Below are 27110 nucleotides of genomic sequence, written 5' to 3' on the forward strand. Positions count from 1 at the left end.
GTGTAGTGTAAAATATTAGAGAAGGGACTAGATTGTGCTGGACAGGGAGGCATCATGGGAATTTCAGAGAGGGATATTGGCATTCAAACTTGACCTTGCAGGAAAGTCAGAATCTGGACATACTAATCCCTGGGTTGGAGAAGTGTAATAAAGAACACTTCTGAGATATGAAAAAGGCTGTAAAAAGGCCAGAGAAGAAGAATAAGTTATTGATAATCAAATTTGATTAGATTGATGATAATCACAGCATCATTTTTTTCTTTCTACATAATTTCAAAGATTATGGTTTGGGAAGCAATAATGCAGGCATATAGAACTGAGTAGGTAATTATGGGAAGTTGGTAAAGATGAAATTCTTAAGTATTTATTTCTTACTGCCTGTGACCAGCCTTTCTTAAGATAAGTGGGAAATTAGTACCCACATGCTGAGTAACATGTTCATGAGAATGTCAGGGAGACTGGTTGTCAATTTTAATTGACAATTGATGTTAAAAAGACAATAAAGTAATTCTCATAATTTAATGGGAAGAGATTGCTATGTAAGCCATAAGAGGAAGAACTAATATATGCAAAGGCCTGTAGAAATGAGGAATATGAACAAAATAATCCCCTTTTTGTTTCAGGAAAATGTAAAGAAGTGCCCCAGGGACTGTTGGCAAATATTATCATCTTTGAAAGCTACTGCTTAACACAAATTCCAGGAAGCTGGAGGCTTCTGGGTAATGTGAATCACAAGGAAAGAATGCCCCATTTTGTGGCTGAAACTTTTAAATGGAATACTGGTTGATCTCAGTAAAGAAGGCGGGGGTCAGAGTTAGTTTGGAAAAATTTTCAGCCTGTTGCTGTAGAGGCTGCTATATAGGGCCCTGACTTTGGTTTGCTTCTTTTTCAGCCTGTCTGATTAGAATGTTCCATGTGAACACCTGCTGTGGGAAACACTCAGATCTCTGGGGATATGATTCTTTCCTTCTCCCTAATTTTGCTTAAGATGTAGCTTAGGGGAGCACAGTGGCTCACACCTGTAATCTTAGTACTTTGTGAGGCCAAGGCTGAGGTGGATGGATTGCTTGAGCCAGAAGTTCGAGACCAGCCTGGGTAACATGATGAAACCCACCTCTACAAAAAATGTAAAAATTAGGCTGGGCATGGTGGTACATTCCTGTAGTCCCAGCTACTTGGGTGCTGAAGTGAGGGGATCACTTGAATCTAGGAAGCTCAGGTTGCAGTGAGCCAAGATCATGCCACTGCATGCCAGCCAGGGCAACAGAGCTGAACTCTGTTTCAAAAAACAAAACAAAACAAAAAACATAGTTTAAGAGGGTTCTACTCATTCTTTTAAATGAATATTTATTAAGCACTGATTGTATACATGGTTCCTGCCTTTGAGAATTTTTATTTGATTTAGTGGCTATATATGCATATTTCATTTCATATTTATATATACTGTGCATTTCACTGACTGGATCCTGAGAGAGATATATAATATAAATATAAGATTTATATTATATATATGATTTCTATTATATATATCTTGATATGTGTGTATATATCTCCATATGTATGTATAGAATTTATGTGTTTTATATATATATTTTCTTTAAAGTAAAAATCCTGGCCAGTGCTAACTCCTCATTCTACTTTAAAGTAAAGAAATATACATATATATGTATATCAGGATTGATATTTCTTTATATATTTATAAATATTTCTACATAAAGATATATATATATATATATATATATATATATATATATATATATATGGACCTAGTCAGTAAAATGCATAAAAATGATTATAATGTGATAGGTGGTGAAGTAGTTCTCTATAGTAAATGCTATGGGAAGAGGTTGTATGAACTGCTGTGTGCTGGAGATAGCTTCAAAAAAGATATTATCTGAGTCTCTTTGTGAGGAATGGGAGGTTGATGGTAGGAAAAGGCAGGGCGGAGGGTAGGGGAAGAAAAGCACTTTGAGAGAGGGTAAAAGACTTGGATGGACAAAGGCTTATGCTATATAGTAAAGGGATTACAAACAGCTCTGTGGGGTTAGAGCATCAGTGAATGGGAATAATGCAGGACATTATTAAGCTGGAAAGAATTTGGGACCTGACCGGGACCGGCCTTGTGCTTAGGATGAGGCATTAGCGTTTGCCAGGACTGGGGAGAATGTCATTGAAAGTTTCTACACAGATCTGCGCCATGTGAAAATGTACTGAGCAAGAGACTGAAGAGAGGGAGGAGAGTTTGGACAAGTAAAGAAAGGAGAAGGGCTTGACTTGACACTGCATAGCACACAGAGGGTGGGGGAACCTAGCAAGGCCAATGATGTAGAATGCGCATAGGATTTGGTTAAATGGTGTGGGGAGATAAGGCAATTCCGAACGCTTCTGCTTGAGTAACCAGTGGAGAGCGATGGTGCCATTTACTCAAGTAGAAGAGGAAATTTGTTATTTTTCTTTGTCTCTATATGTTGATTTTTATTTTTGTTTGTAGTTCCAGAAGATGATGGAATTCAACAAGCTGATGGGATTCAAAATGGAAAATGTTAAGCCTGCCTAAAAGGTGGCTGCTCCATTGCTGATAGGGAGAGAGTAGATGGCACATCCATTGCTTTCTCCATTAGCAGCTTGCTTCCTAGACAGACACAAATTACTGTATGCAAGCATAGAATAACAAGGCAAAGTAACAATTATTGAGTAGAGGTTGCTGAGCTGGAAGAGGAGTTAGCTTCCAACTTTGCTGGGGGTAGAACCTGAGGTGGAGTGTTAATAAAGGCTTCCTAGAGAAAAGACTCTTTTTGTTTAATTAAAATTTTTTGTTTATAATTATTATTGGTATATAACAGTTGGATATATGGAGTATGTGTGATATTTGGATATAGGCATACAATGTGTAATGATGAAATAATGACAATTGGGGAATCCATCAGCTCAAGCATAGACAAATCTTGCTTCACGAGCAACCTAAAAGTCTATCAACAGACAAATGGATAAAGAAAATGTGGCACATATACACAGTGAAGCACTATTCAGCCATAAAAAGAATGAAATCCTGTAACAACACGAATAGAACTGGAAGCATTATGTTAAGTAAAATAAGCCAGACACAGAAAGATGAATTTTACATGTTCTCACTTATATGTGGGAGCTAAAAATTAAAACAAACAAACTGAATTCATGGAGATAGTAGAATGATGCTTATCAGAGGCTGGGAAGAGTAGCCGGAGTGGAGGATAAAGTGAAGTTGGTGAATAGGTACATAAATACAGTTAGGATGAATAAGATCTGGAGTAAGTTGTGGTGGCTCATTTCTGTAATCCCAGAAATTTGGGAGGTTGAGGTGAGTGGATCACTTGAGGTTAGGAGTTTGAGACCAGCCTAGTTAACATGGTGAAACCCTGTCTCTACTAAAAATACAAAAAATTAGCTGGGCATGGCAGCCTGCACCTGTAATCCCAGCTACTTGGGAGGCTGAAGCAAAAGAATCACTTGAACCTAGGAGGCAGAGGTTGCAGTGAGCTGAGATTGTGCCACTGCACTCCAGCCTGGGTGACAGAGAGAGATTCTGTCTCAAGAAAACCCTCAAGAATGAATAAGATCTAATATTTTGTAGCATAATAGGGTGACTATTTTTAACATAGTTGATTGCACAGCCTGAGCAACATAGTGAGTCCCTATCTCTACAAAAAAATTAAAAAAAAATTAGCTGGGCATGGTGACTTGCACCTGTGGTCCCAGCTATTTGGGAAGCCAATGCGGAAGGATCACTTGAACCCAGAGGCTGAGGCTGCAGTGAGCTATGATTATGCCACTGCACTCTGACCTGGGTGACAGAGTGAGACCTTGTCTCAAAAAGAAGAAAGAAAAATATTGTGTATTTAAAAATAACTAAAGAGTGGAACTAGAATGTTCCCAACAGAAAGGGACTTTTGAGCTGAGGCTTGAGGGATAAGTGGAAGTTTTGCAGGTGAAAAACTGAGAAATACATATGTAAAGACATAACATATGAGAAAATGCGGCTTATTTAGGCAATGCCAAATGGTTCAGTCTCATTAATACTAATGTGAGAGGGAAAGAATGACGTGAAATGAGGCTAGAAAGGTAATCAGTAGCAGAGCAGTAAAGATAAGAAGTTACCTTTTTTCTTTTCTTTTTTTACTGTATAGTTGATGAGGAGCCATTGGAGAATTCTGAGGAGGATCTTGATAGCTGATCCTATCCATTGTTCATTCACTCATTCACTCAGTCACCAAATATGATCTAGGTTCAATGTTGGGCCACTCTGGTAGCAATGTGAAAAATGAATAAATAAAAGATCTTTGGGAAAGAATACCAGCTGTTTTCCCCAAATGTACTCCTGCCTGGACACACAGCTAGACCGCCCGTCTCAGTCTCTCTTGCAGTTAGGTGTGGTCACATGATCTTAGTCTAGTCTACGGAATGTGTGCAAAAGTGAGTTGTGCTGTATTCTGTCCAGGCCCATTAAAACCTCACATGTGCTGGGTTTTATGCTGGTTGACTAAGTTGAGACCTTGGAATCCAAGTCATGGAGATACTAGTACTGCCATCAGAATAGGTCTCCCTACTGTCTTAAAACATGCTGGATTGCTATGTGGGCCAGAAGTAAACATTTATGTTTATTCATATATTGAGTCATCATGTATTTGGATCTGTTGCCATTGCTCAGCCTATCCTAATAACACAGACTGACATAAGAAGTTGAGTGAAAACATGAATATCTCAGCTGGGGGCAGTGGAAGTGGGGATAGAGAAGAGGGGGGAGATAATAAATAGCTATTTAGGACATAGAAGCAACAGGATCTGAAAGGTGGTTGGCTGTAGTTGGTGAGATTGGAGGCCAGGTCCAGCATGACTCCAAGGTTTCTGACTTGGGCAACTAAGTGGACAATGATGACATCCATGAAGACAGGACATACCATAAGAAGAACAATTTTGGGAGAAGACATGTTTGGTTTTAAAAATGTTGAGTTTGGGCCGGGCGTGGTGGCTCACACCTGTAATCCCAGCACTTTGGGAGGCTGAGGTGGGTGAATCATGAAGTCAGTAGATGGAGATCATGATGGCCAACATGGTGAAACCTCATCTCTACTAAAAATACAAAAATTAGCTGGGCATGGTGGCACACACCTGTAATCCCAGCTACTTGGAAAGCTGAAGCAGGAGAATCTCTTGAACCCAGGAGGCAGAGGTTGCAGTGAGCCAAGACTGTGCTATTGTATTCCAGCCTAAGCAACAAGAGTGAAACTCCATCTCAGAAAAAAAATGTTGAGTTAGTTGTGTTAGGATTATGAATATGGCTTAGCGCAGAGGTCTTGGATTGAGATAATATTTGGGAGACAAGCTTACAAAGGTATGAAATCATTCATTTAAGTATGCAAGTAGAGTGCAGAGAGGAGGACAGAAAATAAGCTATAAAACACCATTTTTAAATTGGTCTTAAAATTTTTTAATTATAAATTATACGTGTCCAAACATGAGAGAATGGTGTAATAAACTCCTTATGCACCCATCACCAGGCTTCAACAATTTTATTTTTTACTAGTTATCTATTGCTCAGAACAAATCACCTAAAACTTGGTGACTTTATGCAATAAACATTTATGATTGCACGCAGTTTTGGTGGGTCATAAATTTAGGAGAGGCTCTGGCTCAGACTGGGACCGTGGTCATCCATCTGAAGGCTTGAGTGGGACTTGCCGATCTGCTTCCAAGGCATTGTTTAAATGCTTCCTATAGTGTAGTGAGTAGTGGTTCTCAAACTTAATGGCATATCAAAATTACCTGGATCATCCCCCACTGCCTCTCAGAGATTCTGATTCAGTAGGTTTGGGTTTGGGCCTGAGCATCAGCATTTCTAACACATTCCCAGGAGATGCTGATACTGCTGGTCTTGACACTATCTTTGAGAACCACTAGTTTAGAATAACTAGCTTTTGCCCAGGGAAGCACAATTATCACTAAGCATCTAAGTAGAAAGCAAAAACAAAGACATAAATTCCTTGAGGTCACAAATTGTGTCTTGCTCATCCATGCATCCCCAGCAACCTAACCCCATACAGTGTCTACATAAATGCTTTTTGAATTAAGTTGCATCCATAGGCAGAAATTTCAATAAACAGTGGGGATCTTCACTTTCCAATTTCTTGTTATCAACTGGGTCATAGTGGCCTTCGTGTTGAAGCCATCACGGTCAGCACAGGCACTTCGGGCTGACCCTTGGAATAGTCAAACTGCTGCTGAGACAGGGCGATGGAGCAGGTAATGAGTTTTGGTGTTGTTTTGGCCTAGCAGTGAGGAATGGTAAAGAGAAGTGCCTATGAAGTCAGCAGACTTGAGTTTATAAAAGACATGTACTACAATTAAGTAAAATACTTCAATTACAGTTAATATCTTTAGATAAGCTTCTTCGTATTTTCAGAAATTGTGGAAATGCTAGTCACATGCTTTCAAATTGCTCTGTGAAAGATTTTGCCATGGATTTAAAATTTTACTTCTAGTAATAAAGTTTCTTTATAACTTTGCTGATATCGGACATTATTTTTTTATTCTTTATATTTTAGGGAAATGTTATTTTTATTGCTTTGAGTTGCATTTCTCTGACTCTAGTAAGGTTAAGCAAATAATATATTTATCATCTATTTGCATTTCTTGTGTGACTTGCTTGCTCTAATTTTTTGCTCATTTTCAATGGAGTTGTCTGTCTTTTCCCTACTTACTTGTAATTAGTTTTTCTGAATCATGAATAGCTATAAATTGTTGGTTGTATGTTTTCTCAGTCTGTTGATTGTCTTTTATCATTTTTATGGTGTTGATCAGTATACATATTTAAATTTTATACAGTCAATGCCATTATTTTTGTTTTTGGCTTCTGGGTTTTCTGACCCACGTGAAACATTTATAAGATTTAAAAAATTCTTTTGTATTTTAAACTTAAATTTTATTTTAAAATATTTTGTTCTTTAATCAATCTGGAATTCATTTTTAGTATGGCATGAGGTAGTGATCTAATGAATATACATTTTTTATGATACCATGACTATAATTTCCCCATGAAATGCTACTTTTATAATTTTTTTTTTCAAAATTTGAGTCTTGCACTGTCACCCGGGCTAGAGTGCAATGACGGGATCTCGGCTCATTGCAACCTCCGCCTCCTGGGTTCAAGCGATTCCCCTGCCTCAGCCTCCTGAGTAGCTGAGATTACGGGCACCTGCAACCATGCCTGGGTAATTTTTTGTATATTTAGTAGAGATGGGGTTTTGTTACAATGGCCAAGCTGGTCTTGAATTCCTGACCTTGTGATCTGCCAACCTTGGCCTCCCAAAATGTGGGGATTATAGGTGGGAGCCACTGTGCACAACCTACTTTTATAGTATTTTAAATTCTCATATATGTGTAGCATTTTTGGATATTTTGTATCTTTATTTTGCTAACTCTTTATTCATTAGCTAATACTACATATTTTAACCTTAGCTTTTTGTATTCATCAAGTTTTCCCTTATAGTTATTTTTAAAAGTATTGACTTTTCTAATTCATCTTATTTTTTAAAAGTAAAATTAATTACTTCATTCATTCATTTGTAGAGTCAGGTCAGGATTTTGCTTTGTCTCCCAGGCTGGAGTGTTGTGTGCAATTACAGCTCACTGCAGCCTCCAACTCCTGGGTTCAAGCAGTCCTCTTGCCCCAGCCTCCCAAACATCTAGGACTACAGGCATGCTCTACCATGCCAGCTAATTTTTTTTTTTTTTTTTGGTAGAGGTAGAGTTGAAGTCTCACTATATTGCCCCAGCTGGTCTCAAACTATTGGCCCCAAGTGATTCTCCTGCCTCAGCCTCCCAAAAAGTTGGGATTATGGATGTGAGTCACCATGCCCAACCCTCATTTTCTTTTATATAAAATTTAGAAGCAGTTTGTTAATTTCCAGAAATGTTTGTGTTGGAATTTCAATTAACTTTAAAAAATGTATATTTCTGTTTTGCAGTAGGCAGTTTTATGCAAACCTATCCTAAAGTTCAAGGAAGCTGAGAGGCTGAAGAAAGAGGCTGACAAATCCAGTTTCTCAGAAATAAACACTTAATAGGGATTTAGGAACAGAAACTGTGTCTGGGTCTCAGACAGGGGCAAGATGAAATGGTAGGTTCCTTGTGCCATTACCCAGGCCTAGGGCTTATACACCATAGGAGGGGGTGGTTTGTACAAGATGTGTAGCACAATTAAAGTATAAGAACACCAAGGACATTTGACCTAAGGGCAGGATTTATAGTAGTAAGTACCTGGTTTTACACAAGGGACAAAATAGAGAAACTGGAAATCTCAGAGCCCTCTTGGAACTGGGGTTAATCAGAAACCAACATGGTGGAGTAGCATCTGAAGTTGCTTTACCTGACACAATTTCTATTGAAAACAATGGTATATTTCATTTATTTAGATTTTCTTTCATGTCATTCATGTAATTCTTAAATGTTTCTTCTTGGATTTATTCCAAGTTTGTTGCTTTAGGAATAGTACAGTATCTTTTTTCTTTTAACTTTCTAACTGATTATTACAGACAATTAGATATTCTTTTAAATTTTGTGGTCTCATACTAGCCATATTTACTTTCTTATGAGTTTCAGAAATTTCTTCGTTTATTCCCCTAATTTGTTACTTTATGTAGACAATCATATTATCTACAAAGAATCATCATATGTCTTTTCCTTTCTCATATATATATTTTATTAAAATTTTTTTCCTATCTTATTTAATTTGTTAGTATGGCTAGTGAAACATTAATTGATTTCAGGGATGGCAGGTTTTCTGATACTTCATATTATTTATTTATTTATTTTTGAGACAGGGTCTCATTCTGTTACCCAGGCTGGAGTGCAGTGTCACGGTTACAGCTCACTGCAGCCATAACATCCTGGGCTCAAGGGATCCTCCCACCTTCCACCTTAGCCCCCACAAGTAGCTTGGACTACAGGTGTGCACCACCATGCCTGGGCAGTTTTTGAGTTTTGTAGTGTCAGGGTCTCACTATGTTGGCCAGGCTGATTTCCAACTTCTGGCCTCAATCACTCTTCCCATCTCAGCCTCCCAAAATGCAGAGATTACTGGTGTGAACCACTGTGCCTGGCCCATATTTTTTACTTTAATGTGAATTTTAAAATGTTTTGGCATTGAAATGGTACTTTCTATAGGTTTCTGCTATATCCCCTTGTAACTTTTGTTAAGTTAAAGAAATGTCTTTTTATTCCTTTTCTAAGTTTTTTTCCTTTTACAATTGAAATATGTATTGAAACTTACCAAATGCTTTTAAGCACTATTAAAATTTGTATGTCTTTTACTTTGGTCTGTTATTGGTATGAATTATGTATATATACCTGTGTTCTACATAGAATACATGAAATAAATTCTACATATTTTACTTAGAATATACAGACTAAATTCTACTTTGTCATAGCATTTTATTCTCTTAATATTCTGCTGGATTCAGTTTTTCTTATTCTCTCTTTCTTTTTTTTTTTTTTTTTTGTAACGGAGTTTTGCTCTTGTTACCTGGTCTGGTGTGCAATGGCACGATCTCGGCTCACCGCAAATTCCACCTTCTGGGTTGAAGCGATTCTCCCGCCTCAGCCTGCCGAGTAGCTGGGATTACAGGCGCCCGCCACCATGCCTGGCTAACTTTTTATTTTTAGCAGAGACGGGGTTTCACCATGTTGGTCAGGCTGTTCTCGAGGTCCTGACCTCAGGTGATCTGCCCGTCCTCGGCATCCGGAAGTGCTGGGATGACACGTGTGAGCCGCGCCTGGCCTAGTTTTTGACTCTGTTTGTATCGGCTCATTAGTGAAATTTGCTTATGAAGTATTAATCACAAATTGATTGGCCCAAAGAACTCTCCAGTCCTTGTGTTTGTTCAATCACAGTTCAGGTTTTTGTGTGCTCTTCTAGTCTTTAGAGTATTTTTCTCTTGCACATGTTTCTATTTTCAAACAATTACTCATGATTTCTAGTCACTGATAAGACTTTCTCCTATTTTCCAGGGCTTGTTGAGCTTATTCTTGTAATATTAAAAATATTTGGATAGGAGGGTCAGGAGTCCATCTTGATCCAATTCCAATGTAGTTGCTGCTGTTATTTAAGAAAAATTGTATGCCTGTTTTATAACTTTCTGCCCCATTAAATTATCTTTTTTGGGGACAAATAGTTTTTTATTGTTTTGAGTGTTTTAGAAAGTCAATGATATGATATAAAAGCAACTTTAGGCTGGATTCAGTGGCTGAAACCTATAATGCCAGCACTTTGAGAGGCTGAGGCAGAAGGGTTGCATGAGCCCAAGAGTTTGAGCCTAGGAAACATAGTGAGACCCTGTATCTACAAAAAATGAACAAAATTAAAGTGTGGTGGCATGCACCTGCAGTCCCAGCTAGTTGGGAGTCTGAGATGGGAGGATGGCTTGAGCCTGGGAGGTCAAGGCTGCAGTGAGCTGAGATCTTGCCACTACATCCAGCCTGGGTGACAGAGTGAGACACTGTCGCAAAACAAAACAACAACAAAAAATTGTATCTTCTTTCCAAAAACTACATCTTCTTTGTTTCCTTTCCATGGTCTTATTTTATTGGCTAGAGATTCCAGACCATGTTAAATACATATGGGGACAGAGGACATCCTTATTACTAAAGTTCCTAAGACTCAATTTTGTACCATGTATGGAATATTTACTAGTGGTTTTATTCGTTTTTGTTTTTGGTTTTTTTTTTTTGAGACGGAGTTTCGCTCTTGTTACCCAGGCTGGAGTGCAATGGCGCAATCTCGGCTCACCGCAACCTCCGCCTCCTGGGTTCAGGCAATTCTTCTGCCTCAGCCTCCTGAGTAGCTGGGATTACAGGCACGCACCACCATGTCCAGCTAATTTTTTGTGTTTTTAGTAGAGACGGGGTTTCACCATGTTGACCAGGATGATCTAGATCTCTCGACCTCGTGATCCACCCGCCTCGGCCTTCCAAAGTGCTGGGATTACAAGCTTGAGCCACCGCGCCCGGCCGCTAGTGGTTTTATATATACAATCTTTATCTCATTTGAGTTATATCTTTGTTCCCTTTATTACTAGGTCACTAAGCAATTTTTTAAAAACTAGGTATCACTGATGAATTATTATCAAATACCTTTTTGACTTTCATTCAGAAGGTCATCCCTCACCCTTGACTTATTGAAATAAATGTTTCCTAATTGAGGGAGATCACTGTCATCCTCTTCCCCATAGTTTTCTTTCATCATCCCCTCTTGTCTTTGCAGTGCAGGATGAACAGTAAGACCCTGAAAAGAAATAGGGTGTCTTCAGCCAGTAAGATGGCAAGATAGATAGAAGCGTGCTTTTCTAGTTTTTTTTTTTTGTCTTTCCCATCATGTTAAAAAATTTTCATCACTCTCCAAAAACCCAATCCATCCCCAAAGAAAACAAGGGCCTGCAGAGAGTTAGCTTCCTGGCTAGAGTGCAAGGTACATGCTGTAGCCATTGGACAAAATGAACCCAACTGGGTAACATGATGGAAACCAAGACCTGGCTCTGTATCAACTAAATAACCAGGCACAGACATCACAGGTTTTCTCTTTGCCAGTTCAACGTGCCAAAAGGGGGTGCAGGGGAAGAATTAATTAAGATTCTCTCCGGTGTAACTTCTATATTCCCTTCCCATAGTGTGCGATTGCTTTTTGAGAAGGGAAATTGATTCTGAAGTACACCATACTTGGCCATTTTCTTTAATGCTTGAATTCTTAGCACTAAGTCTCAGAATTTCCTATGGCCATGGGCAAATGCTTTTTTTGTGAATACTGTTTGGTGAATGTGCCCAATTAATGCCTATGCTCACAATTATTTCCACAAGGAACACCCTGAACCTTTCTAACTAAACACAAGGCTAATAAATTGTGTGTGCAAAGCTCTCTCTACTTCTGCTGTCTCTCTTTTTTTAAAGTATGTAGCAGTCACAGAAGTTGAGCCATCTTTCCATGAGTGCATGATTGCAAATGTCTTTCTTAGTATTTAACTACAGGATAAGACAGTGTCCTAAAAAGTAGGCCTTAGAGATGAGCCTATTAGGCTAGGTTCCCAAATTTTGAGAGAGTACTCAGATGTTCTTGCTACCCAACAGTGTACTCCATGAAGGTAGATCTAGGAAAATCTGATATGACTTCTGGGCTGCCACACTCAAGACCTCAAGCATCTTTGCCACTTGGACCAGTGAAGAGTCTCACAGCCTGCCCTAACCACAGCTCCCTTCTGAGAGGAAAAGCTGCTCACAGTAAGTGGTCAGTGATGGTATTTGTCCCCATTCCTACTGCCCCATCACTCAAACTTAAGGATGACCCAACAATAGGCTATTTAGTGACCTTCCTCCAAATGCTTTTATTTATTTTACTATTTTTATTTTAGAGGCAGAGTCTTGCTCTGTCAGTCAGGCTAGGGTGTAGTGGTGTAATCTCAGCTTACTGCAACCACCACCTCCCTGGTTCAAGCAATTCTTGTGCCTCAGCCTCCTGAGTAGCTGGGATTACAGGCATGCACCACCATGCCACCATACCCGGCTTATTTTTGTACTTTTAGTAGGGACAGGGTTTCTCCATGTTGGCCAGGCTGGTCTTGAACTCCTGACCTCAAATGATCTGCCCACCTCAGCTTCCCAAAGAGTTGGGATTACAGGCATGAACCACCATACCTGGCCTTCCAAATGCCTTTAAATGAATCACATTGCTCTCTCAATAAGGAAGAGTTGGACACTGAGAGACTAAGCCAGTTAGGGATCACAGGTGAAGTTGGGGCAGGAGAAATCTTAAGAGACCAAGTAGCAGTTAAAGTTATGAGGGAAAGAAGACTGAGAAAGCAGAGGACAATGGATGGTAAGAAAGAGAAGAAAACAGATGTGCTGAGAAAAGCAGAGAAGTCCTAAGAAATTAAATGACAATTTAATTGTTCCTATTGGTTCCCAAGCTCCAATTCTCATGAGGCACCAGGATGTGTTACAGCTTCCTGTCCTTGGAAATCTATGAGATTCCTATGCATACTCATAATATTAATCCTTTATATGTGTCAACTTGAGTGTTCTTGCAATCAAAAGACCTGGCCTTAGATATCGGCAATGTGGGAAATCCACATTTAGGCAGGCGGTGGAAAATTTAAAACTCTGTCTTTATTACTAGCCAGTTACTTTTGTTTTCCTCCTCATAGGAAACCATATAGAATTGGAGTGTGAATTTCTTGGTGAAAGATGGGAATGCCCACAGCTTGAGGATTTAGGGTTTACTAGCAGGGCGGAGATCTCTTCGTACTCCTACTCAAGAGGCATGGCTATCTTCCATCATCCCAAGAAAGTTTTAACTAATGCTTTCAAGATATGAGAGATTGGTAATTTACAAATGATGCTGGATAGACTGTCTCCAACATGTCCACTTGCACCTCCAGAACTCTTTATATGAGCCATACTCACTTCTCAGTTCATTTGTTTGGTAAACAAAAGATCAAAGGAAAAATTAATAACATGAAATGAGCGTTTTAGAGAACTCTCTGAAATCAGCTGAGTGCAGAAAGAGAAATCTTGAATGTGACAGATACCAGCTCAAGAAATTTTCTGAACAATTCAATTTGGCTGGAGTGCTAAGGTACACACATGGAGGAAGATGCATGTTGAACCAAAAAGGTAAATTGCGGCTTAACCCCTGTAAAGGCCCCTAGGCAGGCAAAGTGAATATCAGAGTTTCATGAGTGAGGGAGGGGATGATTCATTAGCTGCCATAAGGATTATTAACTTGGAAACACTGTGTTGTGAGGATTAGAGTGAGGAAGCAGTGGACATCAGGAGACCTGGTGCAAGATAAGAAAACAGGCTGGGTGTATTTTCTTACCTTGCATCAGGCTCATGCGGATGGTGAAGCTGAGAGGATCCCTTGAGTTCAGAAGTTTGAGGCCAGCCTGGCCAATGTGGTGAGAGCTGTGCCCCCCATCTCTATGAAGAAAATTTTTTTTTTAATTAGCTGAGAGTGATGGTATGTGCCTGAAATGCCAGCTACTTGGGAGCCTGAGGCAGGAGGATGGCTTGAGTTCAGGAAGTTGAGGCTGCAGTGAGCTTTGTTCTTGCCACTGCACTCCAGCCTGGGTGACAAGGGAAACCCCATTTCAATCAATCAATCAATAATAATAATAATAACAATGTAGAACAGGAAGGGAGCAAATGAAAAAGAAATTAAATTACAGAGAAATGGCTCAAGTAGGCCATGAAAAGAAGCAGTCTGTGTTACCCTTGGAAGTTGCCTACTTGTGTTGTTGGCAGGATATTGGTGCTTTTAGGAAAGAGACAATGCCAGAGAAGGAGAAGGAGAAGGAGAAGGTAGTGAGAAGGAGGAAGAAACAGGGGAGAGAGCACATTCTTGAATCACTTTAAGAAGCTTCAAAGACTTAATTGGTGAGTAAACATCAGATTTAAATACACCCTGTCTCCATTAGGGAGAGACCCAGAAAGATGTGCTATGTCATGGCTAAATTAGGCTGTTTCATGTCTGCACTAGGGGACGTGTTGGTCCATGTCTGTAACATATATATCACTAAATTCTTCAATGTGTTTGTAATTTGTATAAAAATCTCAAAAAAAAAAAAAAAAAAAAACAAAATCCTAGTCTTTTTTTTTTTTTTTCCCCCCATGGGGATTAAGCTATCCTATGGCATATAACCTTGGGTTTTTATTTCATTGTAATAACTTTATAGTCACTTCAAAAGTTCTTGCATATCTCAAATTTATTACTCCAAATTTGAGAGATCTAAGGCTTTCTGTCATAGCATATTACATCTCTCATAAGACATTCTTTCCACAAAGACATTTGAAGGATCTCTGGAGGTGACTGACGAAACAAAAATTTTGAGTGGATTTAGGGTTATAATTACTGTTGCAAGTGGGCACTGTTGGGGAAAAAAGCCATCAGCAGAGGAAACAACTGTTCCAGAGAATTACATTTGCACTGGATTCTCTGCCGAAAATTTCTCATTAAAAATGTGTTTCTTTAAAAGTAACTCAAAGCAGCTGATGAAATACAAGAGCATGGAAAGTTTCAAATCCCAGTGCAAATTTGGATTCATCAAAGATTATTTGCCAGAGACTTGACTCCATGGCAAAAGAGCTTCTCACCATTTCTCACATCCATTAACTGGGTTTCATACTTAGGCTCATATGCTGGCAGTTTTATTTCCATAGGTGGATATTTTCCACTTAAACACTTCCTTTTCATAATACATTTGATGTCTCTAGAGCATTAATACTGTTTTGACTTTTCTCTTTAGTGATGACTCTGACTCATTTTTTTTTTTATTTTGCTTTAAGAGAGGGGGTAAAAAAAAAAAAAAGAAAGAAGCCATAGGCAGCTCTACTAAAGAGGTGAAAGATCATTCCACAATGTCTGAACCACTATCAAAGACTAGTGTATGAGAAATGACAGTTACTGAGATTATTCCCAAATGTTCTCTAGTTTTTTGGAAAGATCAGGCCTGCCTGAGAGGCCACTGGGGTAAATTTTACGAAAGAATAAGAGTATAGGAAAATATAGAACTACCATTTGATCTAGCTTTCCCTCTTTTGGGCATAAACCCAGAGGTCATGAAATCATCACCTTTTAAAGATATCTTCACCTCCATGTTCACTGCAGAATTATTTATAATAGGCAAGACATGAAAACAACCTAAGTTTCCAGCAGTAGACAAATGGATAAAGAAACTGTGGTATGTATATACAATAGAACAGGTGTCCCCAAACTACGGCCTGCGTGCCATATGCGGCCTCCTGAGGCCATTTATCCAGCCCCCCACCGCACTTCAGGAAGGGACACCACTTTCGTTGGTGGTCAGTGAGAGGAGCACAGTATGTGGCGGCCCTCCAATGGTCTGAGGGACACTGAACTGGCCCCCTGTGTGAAAAGTTTGGGGACGCCTGCAATAGAATATTATTTAGCCCTAAAAAAGAGCAAGCTCTTGCCATTTGCCACAACATGAATGAGTCTAGAGGACATTATGGTAAGTGACATAAGCTAGACACAGAAATACAAATACCACGTAATCTCATATGTGGAATATGATCTCACATGTAGAATATGCTCTCACAGGTGGAATCTAAAAACAAAAAATTCACTCTTGGGCACTGAGACTCATGCCTACAGTCCCAGCACTTTGGGTGTCTGAGGTGGGAGAACCACCTGAGACTGGCCTGGGCAACATAGTGAGATATTGTCTCTATAAAACCAATTTAAAAGATAACCAGGCATAATGGCACCCACCTGTGGTCCCAGCGACTCAGGAGGCTGAGATGGGAGGATAGCTTGAGTCCAGGAGGTTGAGGCTGCTGTGAGTCATGACCATGCCACTACATTCCAACCTGGATGACAAAGTGAGACTCTGTCTCAATAAGAAAAAATAAAAAATAAATAAAATAAATACATTGAAATATATAGTGATAGAGAACAAAACAGTGATTAGTGAGGCAAGGGTAGCAAATGAAGAGGAAATGGGGACACATAGGTCAGAGGATAGAAAGTGGTAGATAAGTAGGATGAATGGGTCTAGAATCTAATCAACAACAGGAAACTCTTAGGTATAATTATCTTAAGTATTAATTATAATTGTTCTGTGTGTAGAATTCATTGTAAATGAGTAGATTTGAGCTGCTCTTGCCATGGGTAACTATGTGAAATGATGACTAAGTTCATTTGCTTCACTATAATAACCTTTTTACTAACCCTGAATATCCCTTAACATGTTATATACCTTAAATATACATAATAAAATATATTTTTAAAAAAAAATCACAGAAAATCATCTCTTTGAAGCTGGCATTGCTGATGAAAACTAAAGCAATAGATGGAGAAAAGAGGAGGAATAAAGACAATTTGGGCTGATGTTCTCCAGAAGAGGAAAGGGCGGTGACCTTGTCAATGGACTTGTTGAACACCCATTATGTGTGAGGGCGGATTACCAAAAGCTACCAAAATCTTTGTCTTGAGGTCATGTACAGTCTATTGAGGGGACAAGGGACATATATACCAAAATGATTTAAATAGCAAAGTAAGAGTAACATGATACTCACCAGTAGCTACTGAGCATTGCATAGACATTGCTTATTTAATGTGTACCAAATCAGCCCATGAAATAGATGAGTTTGTTGAAATGTATTTGCTGACTGGCAACAAAAAAGCAAAAAAGAAAAAAAATACTGGCTTAAACAAGTAAGGAGTTTATTTATATCATGCTACAAAAAGCCTAGAGTTTGTTGCCCTGGTTGGGGGCACCAGGGAAACAGGCTCCTCTATATTTCTGCTCTACAGTTCTTAGCTGCACAGTCATAGTTGCTGTCCTTTCAAGCATCACATCTGTGTGTAAAGCAGGATGAAGGATGGAGGAATGGGTGTGGGCTACTTATATAAGAAAAGCAATGCTTTCCCAGAAATCCAAGCATACTTCCTCTTATACATGATTAGCCAGAACAATGTCAGTAGGCTACCACCAGCTTTAAGGAAGCCAGTTGCTTGAGCATTTTAGCTGGGCACATTGTTACACTGAACAAAACTGGGGTGCAGTAAGAAGGAAAAATGAGAGGAGAACTTACACTGGGTGCCTAAATAGCAGTGTCTACCATGGTGGGTTGACTATGTGATCTTATAGATAAGAAACTGAGGCTCAAAGAGTTTAAGTGGTTTGCTCAATTCATCATACAACCAGCAAATAGCAGAGCCAGGGTTAAAACCTAGATGTGATGGGAATAGCGTTGAATCTGTAAATTACTTTGGGCAGTATGGCCATTTTCACGATGTTGATTCTTCCTAACCATGAACATGGAATGTTTCTCCATCTGTTTGTATCCTCTCTTATTTCGTTGAGCAGTGGCTTGTAGTTCTCCTTGAAGAGGTCCTTTATGTTCCTTGTTAGTTGTATTCCTAGGTACTTTATTCTCTTTGTAACAATTGTGAATGGCAGTTTGTTCTTGATTTGGCTCTCTTGAAGTCTATTACTGGTGTATAGGAATGCTTGTGATTTTTGCACGTTGATTTTGTATCCTGAGACTTTGCTGAAGTTGTTTATCAGTTTCAGGAGATTTTGGGCTGAGATGATGGGGTCTTCTAGATATACAATCATGTCATCTGCAAATAGAGACAATTTGATTTCCTCCTTTCCAATTTGGATACCCTTTATTTCTTTTTCTTGCCTGATTGCTCTGGCTAGAACTTCCAGTACTATATTGAATAGGAGTGGTGAGAGAGGGCATCCTTGTCTAGTGCCAGATTTCAAAGGGAATGCTTCCAGTTTTTGCCCATTCAGTATGATATTGGCTGTTGGTTTGTCGTAAATAGCTTTTATTGTTTTGAGATACGTTCCGTCAATACCTAGTTTATTGAGGGTTTTTAGCATAAAGGGTTGTTGAATTTTGTCAAAAGCCTTCTCTGCATCAATCGAGATAATCATGTGGTTTTTGTCTTTGGTTCTGTTTATGTGGTGAATTACGTTTATGGACTTGCGTATGTTGAACCAGCCTTGCATCCCCGGGATGAATCCTACTTGATCATGGTGGATGAGCTTTTTGATATGCTGTTGCAATCGGTTTGCCAGTATTTAATTGAAGATTTTTGCATCTATGTTCATCATGGATATTGGCCTGAAATTTTCTTTTCTTGTTGAGTCTCTGCCGGGTTTTGGTATCAGGATGATGTTTGTCTCGTAAAATGATTTGGGAAGGATTCCCTCTTTTGGATTGTCTGGAATAGTTTCAGAAGGAATGGTATCAGCTCCTCTTTGTATGTCTGGTAGAATTCAGCTGTGAACCCATCTGGACCTGGGCTTTTTTTGGGTGGTAGGCTCTTTATTGCTGCCTCAACTTCAGACCATGTTATTGGTCTATTCAGGGTTTCGGCTTCTTCCAGGTTTAGGCTTGGGAGGATGCAGGTGTCCAAGAATTTATCCATTTCTTCCAGGTTTACTAGTTTATGTGCATAGAGTTGTTTGTAATAATCTCTGATGATGGTTTGGATTTCTGTGGAATCTGTGGTGATATCCCCTTTATCGTTTTTTATTGCATCAATTTGGTTATTCTCTCTTTTCTTTTTTATTAATCTGGCTAGTGGTCTGTCTATTTTGTTGATCTTTTCAAAAAACCAGCTCCTGGATTTATTGATTTTTTGAAGAGTTTTTTGTGTCTCTATTTCCTTCAGTTCTGCTCTGATCTTAGTTATTTCCTGTCTTCTGCTAGGTTTTGAGTTTTTTTGATCTTGCTCCTCTAGCTCTTTCAATTTTGATGATAGGGTGTCAATTTTAGATCTCTCCTTTCTTCTCATGTGGGCACTCATTGCTATATATTTTCTGGAAAAAAAACACCTTAAACTTCATATGGAACCAAAAGAGAGCCCGCATAGCCAAGTCAATTCTAAGCAAAAAGAACAAAGCAGGAGGCATCACACTACCAGACTTCAAACTATACTACAAGGCTACAGTAATCAAAACAGCATGGTACTGGTACCAAAACAGAGATATAGACCAATGGAACAGAACAGAGGCCTCAGAGGAAATACAACATACCCACAACCATCTGATCTTTGACAAACCTGACAAAAACAAGCAATGGGGAAAGAACTCCCTGTTTAATAAATGGTGTTGGGAAAACTGGCTAGCCATGTGCAGAAAGCAGAAACAGGACCCCTTCCTGACACCTTACACCAAAATTAACTCCAGATGGATTAAAGACTTAAACATCAGACCTAATACCATAAAAACCTTAGAAGAAAATCTAGGCAAAACCATTCAGGACATAGGTGTAGGCAAGGACTTCATGACCAAAATGCCAAAAGCAATGGCAACAAAAGCCAAAATAGACAAATGGGACCTAATCAAACTCCACAGCTTCTGCACAGCAAAAGAAACAGTCAGTAGAGTGAATCGGCAACCAACAGAGTGGGAAAAAATTTTTGCAGCCTACCCATCTGACAAGGGGCTGATATCCAGAATTTACAAAGAACTAAAGCAGATCTACAAGAAAAAAACAAACAAGCCCATCCAAAAATGGGCAAAGGATATGAACAGATACTTTACAAAAAAAGACATACAGGAGGCCAACAAACATATGAAAAAATGCTCATCATCACTGGTCATCAGAGAAATGCAAATCAAAACCACATTGAGATACCATCTCACACCAGTAAGAATGGCGATCATTAAAAAATCAGGAAACAACAGATACTGGAGAGGATGTGGAGAAATAGGAACACTTTTACACTGTTGGTGGGAATGTAAATTAATTCAACCATTGTGGAAGACAGTGTGGCGATTCCTCAAGGACCTAAAAATAGAAATCCCATTTGACCCAGCAATCCCATTACTGGGTATATATCCAAAGGATTATAAATCATTCTACTACAAGGACACGTGCACACGAATGTTCATTGCAGCACTGTTTACAATAGCAAAGACCTGGAACCAACCCAAATGCCCAACGATGATAGACTGGATAGGGAAAATGTGGTACATATACACCATGGAATATTACGCAGCCATCAAAAACGATGAGTTCACGTCCTTTGTAGGGACATGGATGAACCTGGAAACCATCATTCTCAGCAAACTGACACAAGAGCAGAAAATCAAACACCGTATATTCTCACTCATAGGCTGGTGTTGAACAATGAGAACATTTGGACACAGGGAGGGGAGCACTACACACTGGGGTCCGTTGGGGGGAAATGGGGGAGGGACAGGGGGGTGGGGAGGTGGGAAGAGATAGCATGGGGAGAAATGACAGATACAGGTGAGGGGACGGAAGGCAGCAAACCACACTGCCATGTGTGTACCTATGCAACAATCTTGCATGTTCATCACATGTACCCCAAAACCTAAAATGCAATAAAAAAAAAAAAAAGAAAACTTACAATGACAAAAAAAAAAAAAACCTAGATGTGAGTGAATCCAAAGTTTTTACTCTTAATTCCCATTCATTGCTGTCATGTGGCACTTCAAATGAATGATCTAAATAAGTTGATTCTAAATGCGGGGTGGGAGTAGATCTATATGATTTTGATAGGTAGAAAATAGGCAGTAGAATCGTTCAGAGAGAAAGATTTTTCCTACTGTTGGAGGCTTTCAGGGGACAAGGAAAAGTCCAAACTGATGATCAGAGAGTTATTGTTAGGGGATAATGGGAGGAAAGCTCAGAAAGAAGTGGTGACAGACACCAGGCTTCTGTGATAGCTCCCAAGTACCAAGTCCAAAACAGAATTTCGGATTTCTCTGTTCCCTAATCCATTTTATTCTCAATCTTTTCCCATCTCTGTATAATGCACATCTATATGCCCAGCTGGTTAAGCAGAAAATCTGAAGGTTGACATTTATCCCTCTGTTGCCCTCACTCTCACATCTGCAAGTACTAAAGCATTTACCTCCAAATTATCTCTCACTTATGTCCTTCTGTCACTGTCACTGCCCCTTGCTCATCCAGCTTGCCACTAGCTTGTGCTTGAGAATGGAAATAGCCTTCTAATGGGTCTTCTTGCTTCTTCTCTTTTCTCCTTTAGCCAGTTCTCCACTTGGCAATCTTGAAAGAACTTTAAACATTGTAAGCCAGATCATATCACAGCACCCACTTAAAACCCTCCTGTGGTTTCCGTTGCACTTGGAAAGGTCCCTAACTATGCCTTTGGCTTAGACCCCAGCTTTGTTTGTTAGCCGGCACAATCTAATACTTCCTTACCTTTCCAATTCCACCTTGTGCCACATTCACCTTTGCTCACTCTTAGGCTCCAATTACAGTAGCTTCTTTGCAGTTGTCGAAATGCTTCTTCTCCTGCCCAAGATCCTTCTTTACACTTTGAAGTGCTTTACCCCTGGTCATCTCCTGTTTCTTCGTATTTATGCTAAACATTATCTCCTCAGGCAGGGTTCTCCACGTGCTCTCGCTAAAGTCAGTCCCTCTTGTTCTTTTCTATCAGAAACTTAATGATTTCTTTTTTTTCACTTTCAGAGCACTTTCCTATATATGTAATTATATATTTATTTGTTATGTGTTTACCTTTTTCTGGTCTGTCTCCTCCCCTGCCCACTGTTAAGAACAATGAGGGCAGAAACTGTATTTGTTTTGCTACTGCTGTATGTCTGGTAACACAGTGCTTGGCACAGAGTAGGTGCTCAATAAATGTTTGAATGAATGAATAAACAACTGACAAGATTGACTTGGGAGTCTCAAATGCTGGTAGAATGTGTTGCATGCACAATTAGTATTAAAGCTTGTTAAAGCAATGACAAGAAGGATTCATTTTATTTACGAGAAAAACTCCAAATGGCAGGTCGGGGATGTCTCTGTATCAGGCTCCAGGAAGGTCTCTGATAAATTTATGGAAACCATAAGAACTACGTGTTTTAATTCTATATTAATTTTATATTAATTTAATTCTATATTCAGGGCGTAGAATTTTGATGATGACAACCACTTCCTCTTCCGTGGGGTACTGCTGAGAAACGTTGCCCAGTGTGGCCCTGAGGAGCACTTTCTGTTCTTGCCTGGTGTGGATTCCTCTTCTCCCAGATTCTGTTGACCTCCTTCTGACTCTGATGCTGGTCCTTAACCTACCCTGTCTGCTCAGGAATCAGTCACTTCCTTATTTCAGGGTCTTTATTACTTACTATTTGCAGATGATTCTTGGTGTCTGAAAATGTGGTTGCTCAAATTTCACTTTACATAAGTCTGCACCAGTTGATATTTAGAAAAGTTTTACTTCCCTCTCATATATGCTGCAAAAAGCTGCCTGCTCGTTCAGTATCTATATCTGAGTTCTTTGCCTCAGTAATAACAATGATGATATCTACGCCAATAGTAACATAGTTTCTACTATTTAGTACTTACCATGTGGCAAGCATTGTGCTCCTCCTTTGAGTAATTCACATGGTCTTTGCCACAGGTGAAGATGCTAAGGGATAAAGTATGCATTAAATAGAGTGTGATAACTACTGTAACACACAAAGCCTTATTTTGTTGCTCATGTCCATGTACTTTATTGGTCCAGGGTGTCTACACCGCATAGTTATTCACGGATTCAGGCTCCTTTCATATGGGTCTCAGAATTTTCCTTTGGTCCTCTGAATCTGGTGGCAGCTATCAAGAGAAAGGAGAGAGAAAGTGGAAATCATACAGAAGGATTTAGAACCCAGGTCTAGAAGTGTTACATTCCTTTTGCTCAAATTTCATTGACCAGAAATCAATGACGTGTTTTTGTTGAAATGCAAGGGGGCTGGGAAATATAACCTTCTTATACACCTAGGAGAAGAGGAGATAATTTTGGTTAGTATCTAGCCAGTCTCTGCCATAAAGAAGTTAAACAACTTGTCATACAATAAATAAATGCAGATCTGGAACTCAAATACATATCGGTTGAACTAGAAACCTAAGCTGTTAGTCACGTGTATATCCTCTCTTTCCATATATATATATATACACACGTTTTAAATATAAACACATTTAAAAAACATTTTTATATATTAAAATATATTTTTAAAGACTGTGCTGTAGCCACATCATGAAGGGAAGTTTATAGTCTGCTCTTTGTCAGGAAGACTCACTACCTAATTAAGGGCCAGGCTGAAAATGTCTTCTTTGGAGAGACAGAAAAATGCATGCTGTGACACTTCCTGTGTGAAGCCGAATAACCTTCCTCTTGATGTCAGCAGCTCAGGGATTCTGTTCCTGCTTAACGTATTCTGGCCAGAGATCATGAGATCACATTAGACTAAGGACTTTGGACTTTATCCTGTGGCCAGCCTACTAATGAAAATCTTAGACGGATGCATTTAAAATGCAAGTGATAGTCTCTCATTGCTGTATGGGGAGGGCCTTATACCAGTGCAGTGGATATAACTTTGTTCTATAAGTTGAGGTGCGTAAAAAATGTAATTTAAATTTTCCTTTAACTCAATTACCATATTTTATTAATTCCAATACGTGTTTTTTGTATGCTAACATCTCTGAAATCACAATCTAATAATCGGTGGCGTGATTGAATTGCTATTTGCTGGGTGGCAGTGCTGATATATTTGTCATTATCTATGTGTGTGTGAACATGGCCATAAGTATTTCGATGTTGTTACCTCTGAGACTGATAAGGCCCTGGGCTACTCAGTGGGCCCTTGGGAGCATAAAAGGTATTCTGTCCCTCCATGTCCTGCTGGGTGGTCGGGTAGCTGGCTACTGGTAGAATTCACTCCTCCTGAGTATTCTTAGGCATACAGGAATCTGACTTCTCTTCTGCATCATTTTGGCATGGGAAAACCTAGCTGTTTTGGGCTCCTTAGATCTCACATGGCCACATTTTCTCCTTTGCCATCTTGCAGCCTCCAGGATTTTACCTGGGAAAGGGGCAGCACACATATCTTCAAGCCTGCATGGGGTTTGAGGTGTTTCTCTTCCCATTTTCACAAGGTCAGTGGGCTGGGCCAGGCTGCAGTACCCACTGTTGGGGATCAACCAGTGTCCAGCTCTCTCAGCTTGCTTTCCACGTCTCCCTTTCATCCTAATCTGGGCAATGTTTTCTAATATTGAAGGTCAGCTAGAATCTTTCTCTTACTTCATGTCACAAATTCTTCTACTCCTCAGTGGCCATGGGCTCTAAAACCCAGGCCAGGAACCGATTTGTGGTTTTCCTTTCTAAGACAGGGTCTCATTTTGAGATAGGGTCTTAGGTTTTTCTTTCTTTTTGAACAAGTGGTTCCAAATACGCAGCTCACCGAATGGAAGAAAGGCCCGAATGAAAAGAAACATGAGAAAACCACACTGATGAAAATTTCAAAATACTTTCCTAATGCAGATTCTTACAGTGCCTTCTCTTTCTCTCTTATCCTAACATGTTCTTTTAGGTCAATTTCTTACATTGCTTATTTTCTGCTTTCCATATTAGCAACCTGGTGACTGATTTCAATGATCCATCAGAGGCTTCTTCCATTTATTTTCCCTAATCACCTCAGTAACCACTTGAGGTGAAGATATAGCCAGGGTGAAGATATAACAGTTCAGGGTGAAGATATAGCCATTCTCTTCCTCCTCCTCTTTTTATTTTTATAATATAAGGTTTATAATTTCTATTACATTAAAAGAAATGAGTAACATACAGACAAGTAGAAGAAAGGGAAAAAATTACATAAAACTTCACTAAGAGGTCCCCTGGCTGGTGACATTCTGTTGTTTTTCCATCTAGTTGTTTTTCAATGCTTACTTGATATGTGCGTGTGTGTGTGTGTGTGTGTGTGTGTGTGTGTGTGTGTGAGAGAGAGAGAGAGAGAGAGAGAGAGAGAGAAAGAGAGAGAGAGATTAGCATTACATCAGGCATTTATTTTCTTTTTACGTGTACAGGAGTGACATGCAAAATTGAGCAGAAGGTCAGAGTTCCCACATGCCCACTTCCCTTAACACGTGCAGATCCTCCTCTATTATCAACATTTCCCACCAGAGCAGACATTTGTTACAACTGGTGAACCTACATCAAGACAACATTATCATCCAAAGTCCATAGTTTACAGTGGGGTTTATTCCTGTATATACCGTGAATTTGGACAAACGTATAATGACATGTATCCACCAAAGTATGACACAAAATAGTTTCATTGCTCCCCCAAATCTACGATGCTCCATCTCTTCACTATATTTTCATGTAAATATATCTTAGATTGAGTTCCCTGGAAACAGACTCTGAGAACCGCCTGCTGAATGCTTACTGGGAGCATGCATTTAGGAGATGCTCCTGTAGGAAAGTAAGGAAGGACTGCGTTGTGCAGAGGAGAATCTGACTCCAGATGCAGCTGCAGCTGAGACTCAGCTGATCATGGGGGGAATTGTGGAGCCAGGGTGGCCCTTTTGAATGTCCCAAAGTAAGGTAACTGGCCTGGCTTTTGTATCCTTGCATCAGTGAGTCTTTGGCCCCCTGGAGGGGCTAATTCTGGATGATTCTATTTTTAGGGCCAAGGACGATTCCCAATGAGGGATGCAGCTGTGTGCTATCAGCAGTGATATTCCCAGCAGCTGGAGAGGAACATGAACTTCACAAAGGGGAGCTGGGCAAAGACTGCATTCGATATACTGCCAGGTCATGTCAAAATTGGGATCATACAGTCCATCCAACTACTCAACCTCCTTTTTCACGTAACTTTATTTGATGAATTTTTCCCATTTTGATAACTTCTCTTTGAAATCAACATTTTAAATATCTGCTTATTTTATCCTATGAAAGTATCATTTAACTGTTCTCTTATTGTAGAACAATGATTTTTTGACACATTTCACTACAATAAATAATACAATGAACATCTTTATGTCTTTGTAATATATGTGATACTAATAAAAAGAACCTGTATTTAATTGAGACTGCTTACTATTGATTATGTTGGGCCAATATCTTTCTTGCCTGCCTTGTCGAGTTTTTATGAGAAATAAATGAGAGGATGGGTATGGCGGGTCATGCCTGTAATCCCAGCACTTTGGGAGGCAGAGGCAGGCAGATCACTTGAGGTCAGGGGTTCGAGACCAGCCTGGCCAACATGTTTAGTAGAAACCTCGTCTCTACTAAAATACAAAAATTAGCAGGACATGGTGGTGCACACCTGTAATCCTAGCTACTTGGGAGGCTGAGGCATGAGAACTGCTTGAACATGTGGGGGGGGTGGTTGCAATGAGCCAATGTCGCATCAGTGCACTCTAGCCTGGGTGAAAGAGCAAGACTCTGTCTCAAAAAAAAACAGGAGAGAAAATAAATTTATGTTACACTTTTAAACTCAGTTGATGTTACCTTTGTGATGCAGAGACTATTGTCTTCTCTATATTTCAGATGAGGAAACTGAGGCACAGAGAGGTTAAGTGGATCATGTAAGTGAGCATTATTATAGCACAGGCACTACAAATCCAGAGCTTGAGCAAAACATGATACTGTTTCTCTTATCCTGCTTTTCTGATGCTTTTCCTAAGTTTATATACTTAGAAGGAGAATTCCACAGTTAAAGGGCTTGACTTACTTTAAAATTCATGGTAAGAATTGCCAGATTATCATCCAGAAGCAGTGAGAATTTCTA

The sequence above is a fragment of the Saimiri boliviensis genome, chromosome 12, assembly GCF_048565385.1.
Source record: "Saimiri boliviensis isolate mSaiBol1 chromosome 12, mSaiBol1.pri, whole genome shotgun sequence".
In the NCBI taxonomy this organism is placed as follows: Eukaryota; Metazoa; Chordata; class Mammalia; order Primates; family Cebidae; genus Saimiri; species Saimiri boliviensis.